Genomic DNA, 16,188 nt, shown 5'->3' on the forward strand with positions numbered 1-16,188 from the left:
GGTCTAATTGTCTGCTATGGACAGCACCTTCACTTTTATTTAAACTAGTTTTCATAGACAGGTTCTGTACTAACAACACTTTATTTCAATTGAATAATCTGATATCCTTTCTTGTATTGCTGGTAAAGAAACTCCGATAAAAGCGTCATCATCTGCTTTGTAAAAGAAAAAAACTCAGAAAATCTTTCTCTGGCCAGACATGCACAGTGCTTTAACAGGGTTGAGGATAAATAACAACGTATTTCCATAAAATATGTTGATACTCAATAGTTGAAAGACATTTCCACAACATTTTACAATAAACAAGTGAAGGAATGCAAATATAAAATGTATAAACAAATGCAAATTCACCGCTTCACCGTTAATGCATCTATTTTCCAAAAAAATTGTCTGTTTATCTTTTGATATTTGTTTGTCAGAGATACGTTTGCATTGTCTCAGTAGGATGGTGGCACATTTTCTCTCAAGAATAAAAATAGATACCCACCTCACAATGCATAGACAGATGAAAACTCATTAGCAAACCTTGAAGGCATGCATGTCACGACCACAGTAATAAAAATAGAACATCAGGTCTAGCTGGAGCTGAGTGCTTATGTGCCTGTCCGTGTTGAGCTCGTCAGATTAGCCATTAAACCACTTGTTCTTTATGCACAGAAGTGTGTATTTGTTCATATATAATCTACTAGACAGACAAGACATGGAATAAATATAAAACAAATGACAGCATTCTGTGAATGTTTGGATCTAAGGACTAAATTAGTGTATTATTTGTCCAATGAAACATTAAGCCGAAATGGAGTTGTAACTATAAAACTTGTTCTGCACCCTTCTCTCTGACAAATCTGTAAAATGCTGTGACTGTTCTTACTGTCATAGAAGTTTCATTACAATTTTCATTTACACAAATACATGCCAAAAGTGATATCAATATTAAAATGGCAAAACTAAATACATTATCCTATTATACAAAAATACAATTTTGCCCTGTTTCATGTAGGATGAAAATGTTCTGCCCAGTGTTGTCTAGTGTTTGATCCTCTCCTTTCTAGTTCAGTATATAGCCTAAAAATGCTTATATTCAATGATACTTGACTTTCCACTTTTTTAAGATTTAAAGAGACCCTGTTTCTAGATCAATAATTGCAGCAACAATTTTCCAGTAAGATTATATGTGTATTTAACAAATTTTATAGATTGGATTTACCCATAAAAGCCTCCTTTATATAGGCATCCAAAAAGCCTAAAACTGGACATACGTCAATCATTTTCTTCATTCAACCAGTGGGTTGAACCAGGGGCGTATTTGTAGCGAGGCAAAAAAGGCATTTGCCTTAGGCGGCATTTGTCAGGGGGGCAGCGCCGCTCCCCAGAAGAAGCAGGGTAGTTGGGCAGAAGGCCATGGATCCTGTGGAGCTAAATCAGATGCAGAAGGTGGTGTCCTTGGGCAGTTGGCAGGAGGATAGTGTCTTGTTCTGCTTATCATTCCCACACAGCCAGCGGACAGCCCCAGAGACGGAGGACGGCTAGGACCTAGAGTAGGGGAGAACCTTCATCATCTGCCTGACCCCGAAGAGGTGAGCAGCAGCAGGTGCAGCATCCACAGCACCTCACAGAGCCTAGACTCCATCTCCAACCTCTGCTCTGACATCAACAGCAACAGCGGCTGGAGGACAGGCTGACCAGGGGCCCTGAGGAAGAGGACAGGTGAGAGGAGCAGGCAGCCAGGGCACTTCTACCTGGTGCATCCATCTGTCACATCAAAAGGATTAGCTGGAAGGAGCAGAGCACCCCCATCATCACCCAGATGCCCACTGCTGGCCATCCTGAACATCCTGCTGCTGGCTTGGAAGGTACCAGGCATTCCACATACCTACCTGCAAACAGAGATTTTACCAAGGGGGCACAGGAGAGACTGCAGACAGGGACATGGCTAGGGGTCTCTATCTCACACCCCCATCTTTCTCCCCCCCTCACCCTCTCTCTCCCCCCCCTCACCTTCTCTCTCACCCCCTCTGGCATGCAGGTGGGGGGAACAGAGAGGACACTGACTGACAGATTCCAGCAAGTGAGTGCCACTGATTCCACTCCCCCAAGAACTGACACTCATTCCATCCTCCTCAGCACTGCCACTGATCCCATCAAACCTGCAGCACTGCCACTGACCCCCCCCTCAACCCCAAGCACTGCCATTCTTCCCATTCCCTCAGCCAGTGCCACTGATCCCATTCCCCCCCACCACCACTCTCACTGATCACACCTTCCCCTCCAGGCCCAGCAGCCAATGTGTGGGCGGTAACTAGAGATGAGCGAATTATTCAAAAATTCGATTCGACTGATTCGGCGAATTCGTGAAAAAATTTAGATTCGAGTCGAATATATTCGCTGCGAATTTAACTTATAAAAGGGTGTTTCTAGGCTTCAGAGAGCCTTTATATTAGTGCAGAACACTGTACCTTTAATTTAAATGCCCTTGGAGTCTGCTGGGGAAGAGAAATAATACTGACAGTCAGTATGACATGCAGATGAGTGCCGTCGATCTTAGAATCACCGCACACTTCACTCATTTGGGCAGTCACGGGGCCAGAGCCACAGTGTGGCGGTGGAGGCAGCAGCAATGGGAGGCCATACAGCAACCTATGACAAAAATGGAAACCACCAGCAGTGTGAGGAGACCTGAAAGTGGCACATGGCAGAGTGTGGCGATGGAGACAGCAGCAATGGGAGGCCGTACAGGGACCCATGACACACTCTGGACCTGGCAGCAGCATGAGGAGGCGGTACAGGGGCCCATGACAGATTACGGGCCTGGCAGCAGCATGAGGAGTCGGTACGGGGGCCCATGACACACTCTGGACCTGGCAGCAGCATGAGGAGGCGGTACAGGGGCGCATGACAGATTACGAGCCTGGCAGCAGCAACTTGGACAGGAGGACGTTCAGCTTCTGCACCGTCGGGTGCGTGCTCGCAAACTGTTGTCTCTTGGAAACGGATTCCAAGAAAGACTGCTGACGGAGTCCGTGAAGAGGAGTAGCAGGAGAAGGAGCATCTGAACGAGCGGAATATGCCAACAAGCGACAACAGGGGCCCATGACAGATTACGGGCCTGGCAGCAGCATGAGGAGTCGGTACGGGGGCCCATGGCAGATTACGGGCCTGGCAGCAGCAATGGGAGGCCCGTAATCTGCCAGCACCCTATGACAAAAAATGGAACACACCAGCAGTGTGTGAGGAGACCTAAAAGTGGCACATGGCAGAGTGTGGCGATGGAGACAGCAACAATGGGAGGCCGTACAGGGACCCATGAGAGACTCTGGACCTGGCAGCAGCATGAGGAGGCGGTACAGGGGCCCATGGCAGATTAGGGGCCTGGCAGCAGCTATGGGAGGCCCGTAATCTGCCAGCACCCTATGACAAAAAATGGAACACACCAGCAGTGTGAGGAGACCTGAAAGTGGCACATGGCAAAGTGTGGCGATGGAGACAGCAGCAATGGGAGGCCGTACAGGGACCCATGAGAGACTCTGGACCTGGCAGCAGCATGAGGAGGCGGTACTGGGGCCCATGGCAGATTAGGGGCCTGGCAGCAGCAATGGGAGGCCCGTAATCTGCCAGCACCCTATGACAAAAAATGGAACACACCAGCAGTGTGTGAGGAGACCTGAAAGTGGCACATGGCAGAGTGTGGCGATGGAGACAGCAGCAATGGGAGGCCGTACAGGGACCCATGAGAGACTCTGGACCTGGCAGCAGCATGAGGAGGCGGTACAGGGGCCCATGGCAGATTAGGGGCCTGGCAGCAGCTATGGGAGGCCCGTAATCTGCCAGCACCCTATGACAAAAAATGGAACACACCAGCAGTGTGAGGAGACCTGAAAGTGGCACATGGCAGAGTGTGGCGATGGAGACAGCAGCAATGGGAGGCCGTACAGGGACCCATGAGAGACTGTGGACCTGGCAGCAGCATGAGGAGGCGGTACTGGGGCCCATGGCAGATTACGGGCCTGGCAGCAGCTATGGGAGGCCCGTAATCTGCCAGCACCCTATGACAAAAAATGGAACACACCAGCAGTGTGAGGAGACCTGAAAGTGGCACATGGCAGAGTGTGGCGATGGAGACAGAAGCAATGGGAGGCGGTTCAGGGACCCATGAGACACTGTGGACCTGGCAGCAGCATGAGGAGGCGGTACAGGGGCCCATGGCAGATTAAGGCCTGGCAGCAGCAATGGGAGGCCCGTAATCTGCCAGCACCCTATGACAAAATGGAACCCTGGGCTGGGGCAGGCAGAACCGCCGTATCTTTATCACGGTTTTCCCAGGCCACCGAATGGCGACGCTGCATATGCTGACGCAACGCTGTAGTCCCAACATGGGCCCCCTGGCCACGCTTGACTTTCTGGCCACATAGTCGACATACGGCTACGTTTACTTCCTCGGGCGGCTTGACGAAAAATTGCCACACCGCCGAGTAGGAAACTTTGCCCCCGCTACTCCTCACTGGCTGACTGCTACTTCCTCCGTGCACACCGGCACCACTACTGGCCGTGGTGGTAGGCTGCAGTGGAGCTGGTGCTCTACTCCGTGGCCGTTTGCCTCCACTGACACTGCTGCGACCCTGCTGCCCCCTGGCAGCAGCAATGGGAGGCCGTACAGGGACCCATGACACACTCTGGACCTGGCAGCAGCATGAAGAGGCGGTACAGGGGCCCATGGCAGATTACGGGCCTGGCAGCAGCAATGGGAGGCCCGTAATCTGCCAGCACCCTATGACAAAAAATGTAACACACCAGCAGTGTGAGGAGACCTGAAAGTGGCACATGGCAGAGTGTGGCGATGGAGACAGCAGCAATGGGAGGCCGTACAGGGACCCATGAGAGACTCTGGACCTGGCAGCAGCATGAGGAGGCGGTACAGGGGCCCATGGCAGATTAGGGGCCTGGCAGCAGCAATGGGAGGCCCGTAATCTGCCAGCACCCTATGACAAAAAATGGAACACACCAGCAGTGTGAGGAGACCTGAAAGTGGCACATGGCATAAGACACTGTGGACCTGGCAGCAGCATGAGGAGGCGGTACAGGGGCCCATGGCAGATTAGGGGCCTGGCAGCAGCTATGGGAGGCCCGTAATCTGCCAGCACCCTATGACAAAAAATGGAACACACCAGCAGTGTGTGAGGAGACCTGAAAGTGGCACATGGCAGAGTGTGGCGATGGAGACAGCAGCAATGGGAGGCCGTACAGGGACCCATGAGAGACTCTGGACCTGGCAGCAGCATGAGGAGGCGGTACAGGGGCCCATGGCAGATTAGGGGCCTGGCAGCAGCAATGGGAGGCCCGTAATCTGCCAGCACCCTATGACAAAAAATGGAACACAACAGCAGTGTGAGGAGACCTGAAAGTGGCACATGGCATGAGACACTGTGGACCTGGCAGCAGCATGAGGAGGCGGTACAGGGGCCCATGGCAGATTAGGGGCCTGGCAGCAGCTATGGGAGGCCCGTAATCTGCCAGCACCCTATGACAAAAAATGGAACACACCAGCAGTGTGTGAGGAGACCTGAAAGTGGCACATGGCAGAGTGTGGCGATGGAGACAGCAGCAATTGGAGGCCGTACAGGGACCCATGAGAGACTCTGGACCTGGCAGCAGCATGAGGAGGCGGTACAGGGGCCCATGGCAGATTAGGGGCCTGGCAGCAGCAATGGGAGGCCCGTAATCTGCCAGCACCCTATGACAAAAAATGGAACACAACAGCAGTGTGAGGAGACCTGAAAGTGGCACATGGCATGAGACACTGTGGACCTGGCAGCAGCATGAGGAGGCGGTACAGGGGCCCATGGCAGATTAGGGGCCTGGCAGCAGCTATGGGAGGCCCGTAATCTGCCAGCACCCTATGACAAAAAATGGAACACACCAGCAGTGTGTGAGGAGACCTGAAAGTGGCACATGGCAGAGTGTGGCGATGGAGACAGCAGCAATGGGAGGCCGTACAGGGACCCATGAGAGACTCTGGACCTGGCAGCAGCATGAGGAGGCGGTACAGGGGCCCATGGCAGATTAGGGGCCTGGCAGCAGCAATGGGAGGCCCGTAATCTGCCAGCACCCTATGACAAAAAATGGAACACACCAGCAGTGTGAGGAGACCTGAAAGTGGCACATGTTTGGGGCATGATTCATGGCGGATTTAGTCAGTTGTGTCAGGAACTGGTGGTTTGAAATCCAGACTAATCCACGCCTGATTCATTTTCACAAATGAGTCTCTCCACACTTTGGGTGGACAGTCGTGTCCTCCGCGGAGTTACAATACCTGCTGCCGCACTAAACACGCGCTCCGATGCCACGCTACTGGCCGGGCATGACAGCCTTTCAAGGGCAAATTCAGCTAGTTGGGGCCAAAGGTCAAGTTTCGTTGCCCAGTAGTCAAGGGGATTGTCTACCTCAGTTGGCAGGGTGCTGTCCAAGTAGGCCTAAGCCTGTTGTTTGAGGTCCTGCTCCAGGTCCACCTGATGCTGCTGCTGCTGCGGCTGGTTAGTAGTTTCCTCACTGCGCTGGTGAAGAAAGCTACTCATCATCGACTGCAGACTGAGGCAGCCGCTGCTGGTGGAGCTGCCACTGCTCCTACCACCCCACCCCTCCCCTGCTGCCATGGCAGCGGAACGCGAGCGCACAGGGCCCACAGTGTCTGAGGATGGACGTTGGCGCAGAAAGGCAGAGACCAGATGACTACATAGGTGGTTTTTATAGTACGTTATTTTGGCCTCCCTCTCAGCAGGTGTGAAAAAGGCCACCATTTTTGAACGGTAGCGAGGGTCCAACAAGGTGGACAGCCAAAAGTCATCCCTCTGTCTGATGGTTATTATTCGGCTGTCGCTACGCAAGCAAGCGAGCATGCTATGGGCCATTTGTGCCAAGGAATGCGAGGGACTCCCTGCCTCCATCTCCATAGCATACTGCCACGGTGCGTCTGGGTCCTCTGTCTCCTCCTCCTCTACCAGATGCTCCTGCTCCTCCACTCCTGTCCGCTGAGTGGAAAAACCACCCATTTCACTCAATAATTCCTGAGCACCAATGTCCTCCTCTTCTTCCTGTCCTGCCCCCACAGGGGTCATGTGGCGTTGAGATCTGTGCGCCACGTCTACCGCACCCTGACCAGCCATTGTTAACAGCATTTGTTCCAGGACGTGCAACAGAGGAATGACGTCGTTCATCCCATAGTCCTGCCGACTCACGAATAGCGTGGCCTCCTCAAAGGGCCTGAGCAAGCGCAGGTGTCACGCATGAGCTGCCAATGGCTGACATCTAAGTTACACAGGGAGTACCTTTATCCGCTTGTAACATCAGGAAATCTGTGATGGCCTTTCGCAGTTCGTAAAGGCGGTCTAACATATGTAGGGTTGAATTCCACCTTGTTGCAACGTCACAGCATGAGTAATCGGTACAGGGGCCCATGGCAGATTAGGGGCCTGGCAGCAGCTATGGGAGGCCCGTAATCTGCCAGCACCCTATGACAAAAAATGGAACACACCAGCAGTGTGAGGAGAGCTGAAAGTGGCACATGGCCGAGTGTGGCGATGGAGACAGCAGCAATGGGAGGCCGTACAGGGACCCATGAGAGACTCTGGACCTGGCAGCAGCATGAGGAGGCGGTATAGGGGCCCATGGCAGATTAGGGGCCTGGCAGCAGCAATGGGAGGCCCGTAATCTGCCAGCACCCTATGACAAAAAATGGAACACACCAGCAGTGTGAGGAGACCTGAAAGTGGCACATGGCATGAGACACTGTGGACCTGGCAGCAGCATGAGGAGGCGGTACAGGGGCCCATGGCAGATTAGGGGCCTGGCAGCAGCTATGGGAGGCCCGTAATCTGCCAGCACCCTATGACAAAAAATGGAACACACCAGCAGTGTGAGGAGACCTGAAAGTGGCACATGGCAGAGTGTGGCGATGGAGACAGCAGCAATGGGAGGCCGTACAGGGACCCATGAGAGACTCTGGACCTGGCAGCAGCATGAGGAGGTGGTATAGGGGCCCATGGCAGATTAGGGGCCTGGCAGCTATGGGAGGCCCGTAATCTGCCAGCACCCTATGACAAAAAATGGAACACACCAGCAGTGTGAGGAGACCTGAAAGTGGCACATGGCATGAGACACTGTGGACCTGGCAGCAGCATGAGGAGGCGGTACAGGGGCCCATGGCAGATTAGGGGCCTGGCAGCAGCTATGGGAGGCCCGTAATCTGCCAGCACCCTATGACAAAAAATGGAACACACCAGCAGTGTGAGGAGACCTGAAAGTGGCACATGGCAGAGTGTGGCGATGGAGACAGCAGCAATGGGAGGCCGTACAGGGACCCATGAGAGACTCTGGACCTGGCAGCAGCATGAGGAGGCGGTATATTGGCCCATGGCAGATTAGGGGCCTGGCAGCAGCTATGGGAGGCCCGTAATCTGCCAGCACCCTATGACAAAAAATGGAACACACCAGCAGTGTGAGGAGACCTGAAAGTGGCACATGGCATGAGACACTGTGGACCTGGCAGCAGCATGAGGAGGCGGTACAGGGGCCCATGGCAGATTAGGAGCCTGGCAGCAGCTATGGGAGGCCCGTAATCTGCCAGCACCCTATGACAAAAAATGGAACACACCAGCAGTGTGAGGAGACCTGAAAGTGGCACATGGCAGAGTGTGGCGATGGAGACAGCAGCAATGGGAGGCCGTACAGGGACCCATGAGAGACTCTGGACCTGGCAGCAGCATGAGGAGGTGGTATAGGGGCCCATGGCAGATTAGGGGCCTGGCAGCAGCTATGGGAGGCCCGTAATCTGCCAGCACCCTATGACAAAAAATGGAACACACCAGCAGTGTGAGGAGACCTGAAAGTGGCACATGTTTGGGGCATGATTCATGGCGGATTTAGTCAGTTGTGTCAGGAACTGGTGGTTTGAAATCCAGACTAATCCACGCCTGATTCATTTTCAAAACGTGAGTCTCTCCACACTTTGGGTGGACAGTCGTGTCCTCCGCGGAGTTACAATACCTGCTGCCGCACTAAACACGCGCTCCGATGCCACGCTACTGGCCGGGCATGACAGCCTTTCAAGGGCAAATTCAGCTAGTTGGGGCCAAAGGTCAAGTTTCGTTGCCCAGTAGTCAAGGGGATTGTCTACCTCAGTTGGCAGGGTGCTGTCCAAGTAGGCCTAAGCCTGTTGTTTGAGGTCCTGCTCCAGGTCCACCCGATGCTGCTGCTGCTGCGGCTGGTTAGTAGTTTCCTCACTGCGCTGGTGAAGAAAGCTACTCATCATCGACTGCAGACTGAGGCAGCCGCTGCTGGTGGAGCTGCCACTGCTCCTACCACCCCACCCCTCCCCTGCTGCCATGGCAGCGGAACGCGAGCGCACAGGGCCCACAGTGTCTGAGGATGGACGTTGGCGCAGAAAGGCAGAGACCAGATGACTACATAGGTGGTTTTTATAGTACGTTATTTTGGCCTCCCTCTCAGCAGGTGTGAAAAAGGCCACCATTTTTGAACGGTAGCGAGGGTCCAACAAGGTGGACAGCCAAAAGTCATCCCTCTGTCTGATGGTTATTATTCGGCTGTCGCTACGCAAGCAAGCGAGCATGCTATGGGCCATTTGTGCCAAGGAATGCAAGGGACTCCCTGCCTCCATCTCCATAGCATACTGCCACGGTGCGTCTGGGTCCTCTGTCTCCTCCTCCTCTACCAGATGCTCCTGCTCCTCCACTCCTGTCCGCTGAGTGGAAAAACCACCCATTTCACTCAATAATTCCTGAGCACCAATGTCCTCCTCTTCTTCCTGTCCTGCCCCCACAGGGGTCATGTGGCGTTGAGATCTGTGCGCCACGTCTACCGCACCCTGACCAGCCATTGTTAACAGCATTTGTTCCAGGACGTGCAACAGAGGAATGACGTCGTTCATCCCATAGTCCTGCCGACTCACGAATAGCGTGGCCTCCTCAAAGGGCCTGAGCAAGCGCAGGTGTCACGCATGAGCTGCCAATGGCTGACATCTAAGTTACACAGGGAGTACCTTTATCCGCTTGTAACATCAGGAAATCTGTGATGGCCTTTCGCAGTTCGTAAAGGCGGTCTAACATATGTAGGGTTGAATTCCACCTTGTTGCAACGTCACAGCATGAGTAATCGGTACAGGGGCCCATGGCAGATTAGGGGCCTGGCAGCAGCTATGGGAGGCCCGTAATCTGCCAGCACCCTATGACAAAAAATGGAACACACCAGCAGTGTGAGGAGAGCTGAAAGTGGCACATGGCAGAGTGTGGCGATGGAGACAGCAGCAATGGGAGGCCGTACAGGGACCCATGAGAGACTCTGGACCTGGCAGCAGCATGAGGAGGCGGTATAGGGGCCCATGGCAGATTAGGGGCCTGGCAGCAGCAATGGGAGGCCCGTAATCTGCCAGCACCCTATGACAAAAAATGGAACACACCAGCAGTGTGAGGAGACCTGAAAGTGGCACATGGCATGAGACACTGTGGACCTGGCAGCAGCATGAGGAGGCGGTACAGGGGCCCATGGCAGATTAGGGGCCTGGCAGCAGCTATGGGAGGCCCGTAATCTGCCAGCACCCTATGACAAAAAATGGAACACACCAGCAGTGTGAGGAGACCTGAAAGTGGCACATGGCAGAGTGTGGCGATGGAGACAGCAGCAATGGGAGGCCGTACAGGGACCCATGAGAGACTCTGGACCTGGCAGCAGCATGAGGAGGTGGTATAGGGGCCCATGGCAGATTAGGGGCCTGGCAGCAGCTATGGGAGGCCCGTAATCTGCCAGCACCCTATGACAAAAAATGGAACACACCAGCAGTGTGAGGAGACCTGAAAGTGGCACATGGCATGAGACACTGTGGACCTGGCAGCAGCATGAGGAGGCGGTACAGGGGCCCATGGCAGATTAGGGGCCTGGCAGCAGCTATGGGAGGCCCGTAATCTGCCAGCACCCTATGACAAAAAATGGAACACACCAGCAGTGTGAGGAGACCTGAAAGTGGCACATGGCAGAGTGTGGCGATGGAGACAGCAGCAATGGGAGGCCGTACAGGGACCCATGAGAGACTCTGGACCTGGCAGCAGCATGAGGAGGCGGTATATTGGCCCATGGCAGATTAGGGGCCTGGCAGCAGCTATGGGAGGCCCGTAATCTGCCAGCACCCTATGACAAAAAATGGAACACACCAGCAGTGTGAGGAGACCTGAAAGTGGCACATGGCATGAGACACTGTGGACCTGGCAGCAGCATGAGGAGGCGGTACAGGGGCCCATGGCAGATTAGGAGCCTGGCAGCAGCTATGGGAGGCCCGTAATCTGCCAGCACCCTATGACAAAAAATGGAACACACCAGCAGTGTGAGGAGACCTGAAAGTGGCACATGGCAGAGTGTGGCGATGGAGACAGCAGCAATGGGAGGCCGTACAGGGACCCATGAGAGACTCTGGACCTGGCAGCAGCATGAGGAGGTGGTATAGGGGCCCATGGCAGATTACGGGCCTGGCAGCAGCTATGGGAGGCCCGTAATCTGCCAGCACCCTATGACAAAAAATGGAACACACCAGCAGTGTGAGGAGACCTGAAAGTGGCACATGTTTGGGGCATGATTCATGGCGGATTTAGTCAGTTGTGTCAGGAACTGGTGGTTTGAAATCCAGACTAATCCACGCCTGATTCATTTTCACAAACGTGAGTCTCTCCACACTTTGGGTGGACAGTCGTGTCCTCCGCGGAGTTACAATACCTGCTGCCGCACTAAACACGCGCTCCGATGCCACGCTACTGGCCGGGCATGACAGCCTTTCAAGGGCAAATTCAGCTAGTTGGGGCCAAAGGTCAAGTTTCGTTGCCCAGTAGTCAAGGGGATTGTCTACCTCGGTTGGCAGGGTGCTGTCCAAGTAGGCCCAAGCCTGTTGTTTGAGGTCCTGCTCTAGGTCCACCTGATGCTGCTGCTGCTGCGGCTGGTTAGTAGTTTCCTCACTGCGCTGGTGAAGAAAGCTACTCATCATCGACTGCAGACTGAGGCAGCCGCTGCTGGTGGAGCTGCCACTGCTCCTACCACCCCACCCCTCCCCTGCTGCCATGGCAGCGGAACGCGAGCGCACAGGGCCCACAATGTCTGAGGATGGACATTTGCGCACAAAGGCAGAGACCAACTGACTACATAGGTGGTTTTTATAGTACGTTATTTTGGCCTCCCTCTCAGCAGGTGTGAAAAAGGCCACCATTTTTGAACGGTAGCGAGGGTCCAACAAGGTGGACAGCCAAAAGTTATCCCTCTGTCTGATGGTTATTATTCGGCTGTCGCTACGCAAGCAAGCGAGCATGCTATGGGCCATTTGTGCCAAGGAATGCGAGGGACTCCCTGCCTCCATCTCCACAGCATACTGCCACGGTGCGTCTGGGTCCTCTGTCTCCTCCTCCTCCTCTACCAGATGCTCCTGCTCCTCCACTCCTGTCCGCTGAGTGGAAAAACCACCCATTTCTCTCAATAATTCCTGAGCACAAATGTCCTCCTCTACCTCCTCCTCTTCTTCCTGTCCTGCCCCCACAGGGGTCATGTGGCATTGAGATCTGTGCGCCACGTCTACCGCACCCTGACCAGCCATTGTTAACAGCATTTGTTCCAGGACGTGCAACAGAGGAATGACGTCGTTCATCCCATAGTCCTGCCGACTCACGAATAGCGTGGCCTCCTCAAAGGGCCTGAGCAAGCGGCAGGTGTCACGCATGAGCTGCCAATGGCTAACATCAAAGTTACACAGGGGAGTACCTTTATCCGCTTGTAACATCAGGAAATCGGTGATGGCCTTTCGCTGTTCGTAAAGGCGGTCTAACATGTGTAGGGTTGAATTCCACCTTGTTGCAACGTCGCAGATCAGGCGATGCTGTGGAATTCCGTTCTGCCGCTGCAGCTCAAGGAGGGTGTGCTTTGCGGTGTAGGAATGGCTGAAATGCATGCAAAGTTTACGTGACATTTTAAGGATGTCTTGCAGTGGGATGGTGGATTTTAGGAACCGCTTGACAACCAGATTGAACACGTGAGCCATGCATGGCGCATGGCACAACCTTCCTTGACGCAGAGCAGACACCATGTTCTTTCCGTTGTCGGTCAACATGGTTCCGATTTTGAGTTTGCGCGGAGACAGCCATCTGTCGATTTCTCTGTTCATTACACTGAGAAGTTCCTCCCCTGTGTGACTACGTTCGCCAAGGCATACCAGGTGCAGCACCGCGTGACACCGTTGCGCCCTGCACATGTGATATGCCGGTCGGGTAATGGGACTTGGCACGGGGGTGGCGGCTGAGGACACGGCGGAAGAAGAGCTGGTAGAGGTGGACATCTTTGCCGGACCAAGGACGTGCAAACGTGGAGGCAAAAGCGGCGTGACCTGTCCAAGTTGCTGGTGCGGCTGTGACGGCACCACGTTCACCCAGTGGGCCGTAAATGACATGTACTGTCCCTGACCGTAGTTACAGCTCCACACGTCGGCGCTGCCGTGCACTTTGGCAGAGACCGACATGCTCAAAGACTGGCCCACCATCTCTTCTACATGTGAATGCAGGGCTGGCACTGGCTTTTTGGCGAAGAAATGACGGCTTGGCACTCTCCACCGCGGCGCGGCACAAGCCATCATTTCTCGGAAAGGTGCTGAGTCCACCACTTGGAAAGGGAGGGACTGCAGCACCAGAAACTTGGACAGGAGGACGTTCAGCTTCTGCACCGTCGGGTGCGTGCTCGCAAACTGTTGTCTCTTGGAAACGGATTCCAAGAAAGACTGCTGACGGAATTCGTGAAGAGGAGTAGCAGGAGAAGGAGCATCTGAATGAGCGGAAGATGCCAACGAGCGACAACTCCCCTCAGCAGAGGTGTTGGAGCCTTGACTGGCTGATAGAGGGCGATTGACGTCGGGTGACGGAGCAAGTAACGGAGCGGGTGATGGAGCGGGGGCTGGGGCAGGCAGAACCGCCGTATCTTTATCACGGTTTTCCCAGGCCACCAAATGGCGACGCTGCATATGCTGCCGCAACGCTGTAGTCCCAACATGGGCCCCCTGGCCACGCTTGACTTTCTGGCCACATAGTCGACATACGGCTACGTTTACTTCCTCGGGCGGCTTGACAAAAAATTGCCACACCGCCGCGTAGGAAACTTTGCCCCCGATACTCCTCACTGGCTGACTGCTGCTTCCTCCGTGCACACCGACACCACTACTGGCCGTGGTGGTAGGCTGCAGTGGAGCTGGTGCTGTACTCCGTGGCCGTTTGCCTCCACTGACACTGCTGCGACCCTGCTGCCTCCTGGGCAACCCACCGACTGTTTTGCTCGCTGCCAAGCTGCCACCCTCTTCTCCTGATGATGCGGAAGCAATAGCCTGATGACGACGAGGCTGCCAAATGCGATCAGCCTCATCATCATCAATTAGGGTCTCCGCCTCACTACTAGCCCCCTCGGCTGCGTGTGGGTCAGGAGACAGACCTGTCTCTAGACCGGCTACCGAGCCACTCTCCTCGCCACTACTTCTTCGCCTGGCTGCTGAAGAGGCGGATGTCTCCCCCCGTTCCTGACCGCCCTCTGTTAGCTCTTCCTCACTGTACAGTGGGGCTGAGCCCACAGCATGCGATACTTCGCTTGGTGAGGGAACACCAAAGGACAGGGGCAGGTAGAGGACACGTGATTTCAGTGGGCTTGCTCCCGGGCCATGCCAACTAACGGTTGTGTCTGACGTACCCACCGACCGTTGGCTGTAGGTGTCAGAGGTGACCTGGGAAGAGGAAGACGACCGAGCCAACCAATCGATGACGGCAGGGTTGTCGGTGGAGACACGACCGCTGGATGACACCGGGAGCACTATCCTCTGGCTGCGACTAGTGCTGCCTCGACCCCTTCCTCTGCTGCCACGTCTGCTCGCTCCTAAAACATTGCCTCCTCTGCCACTCCTCTGCATGTTGTCTGACATACTCTTTAATTAAACGATTCTGTGTCCCTGAGTAACAATTCTGTGTCTGTCCCTGAGTAACAATTCTGTGTCCCTGAGTAACAATTCTGTGTCCCTCAGTAACAATTCTGTGTCCCTCAGTAACAATTCTGTGTCCTTCAGTAACAATTCTGTGTCCCTGAGTAACAATTCTGTGTCCCTCAGTAACAATTCTGTGTCCCTCAGTAACAATTCTGTGTCTGTCCCTGAGTAACATTTCTGTGTCTGTCGCTGAGTAACAATTCTGTGTCCCTCAGTAACAATTCTGTGTCCCTCAGTAACAATTCTGTGTCCCTCAGTAACAATTCTGTGTCTGTCCCTGAGTAACAATTCTGTGTCTGTCCCTGAGTAACAATTCTGTGTCTGTCCCTGAGTAATAATTCTGTGTCCCTCAGTAACAATTCTGTGTCCCTCAGTAACAATTCTGTGTCCCTGAGTAACAATTCTGTGTCCCTCAGTAACAATTCTGTGTCCCTGAGTAACAATTCTGTGTCCCTGAGTAACAATCCTGTGTCCCTCAGTAACAATTCTGTGTCCCTCAGTAACAATTCTGTGTCCCTCAGTAACAATTCTGTGTCCCTCAGTAACAATTCTGTGTTCCTCAGTAACAATTCTGTGTCTGTCCCTGAGTAACAATTCTGTGTCTGTCCCTGAGTAACAATTCTGTGTCCCTCAGTAACAATTCTGTGTCCCTCAGTAACAATTCTGTGTCCCTGAGTAACAATTCTGTGTCCCTCAGTAACAATTCTGTGTCCCTCAGTAACAATTCTGTGTCCCTCAGTAACAATTCTGTGTCTGTTCCTGAGTAACAATTCTGTGTCTGTCCCTGAGTAACAATTCTGTGTCCCTAAGTAACGTTTCTGTGGCCCTAAGTAACGGTTCTGTGGCCCTCAGTAACAAATCTGTGTCCCTCAGTAACAATTCTGTGTCTGTCCCTAAGTAACAATTCTGTGGCACTAAGTAACGTTTCTGTGGCCCTAAGTAACGTTTCTGTGGCCCTAAGTAACGATTCTGTGGCCCTAAGTAACGATTCTGTGGCCCTAAGTAACGTTTCTGTAGCCCTAAGTAACGTTTCTGTGACCCTAAGTAACGTTTCTGTGGCCCTAAGTAACAGTTTTGTGGCCCTCAGTAACAGTTCTGTGGCCCTCAGTAACAATTCTGTGTCCCTCAGTAACAATTCTGTG

Source organism: Staurois parvus, unplaced genomic scaffold, assembly GCF_062004578.1.
Source record: "Staurois parvus isolate SC_StPar_1 unplaced genomic scaffold, SC_StPar_1.0 ptg000080l, whole genome shotgun sequence".
Taxonomy (NCBI): Eukaryota; Metazoa; Chordata; class Amphibia; order Anura; family Ranidae; genus Staurois; species Staurois parvus.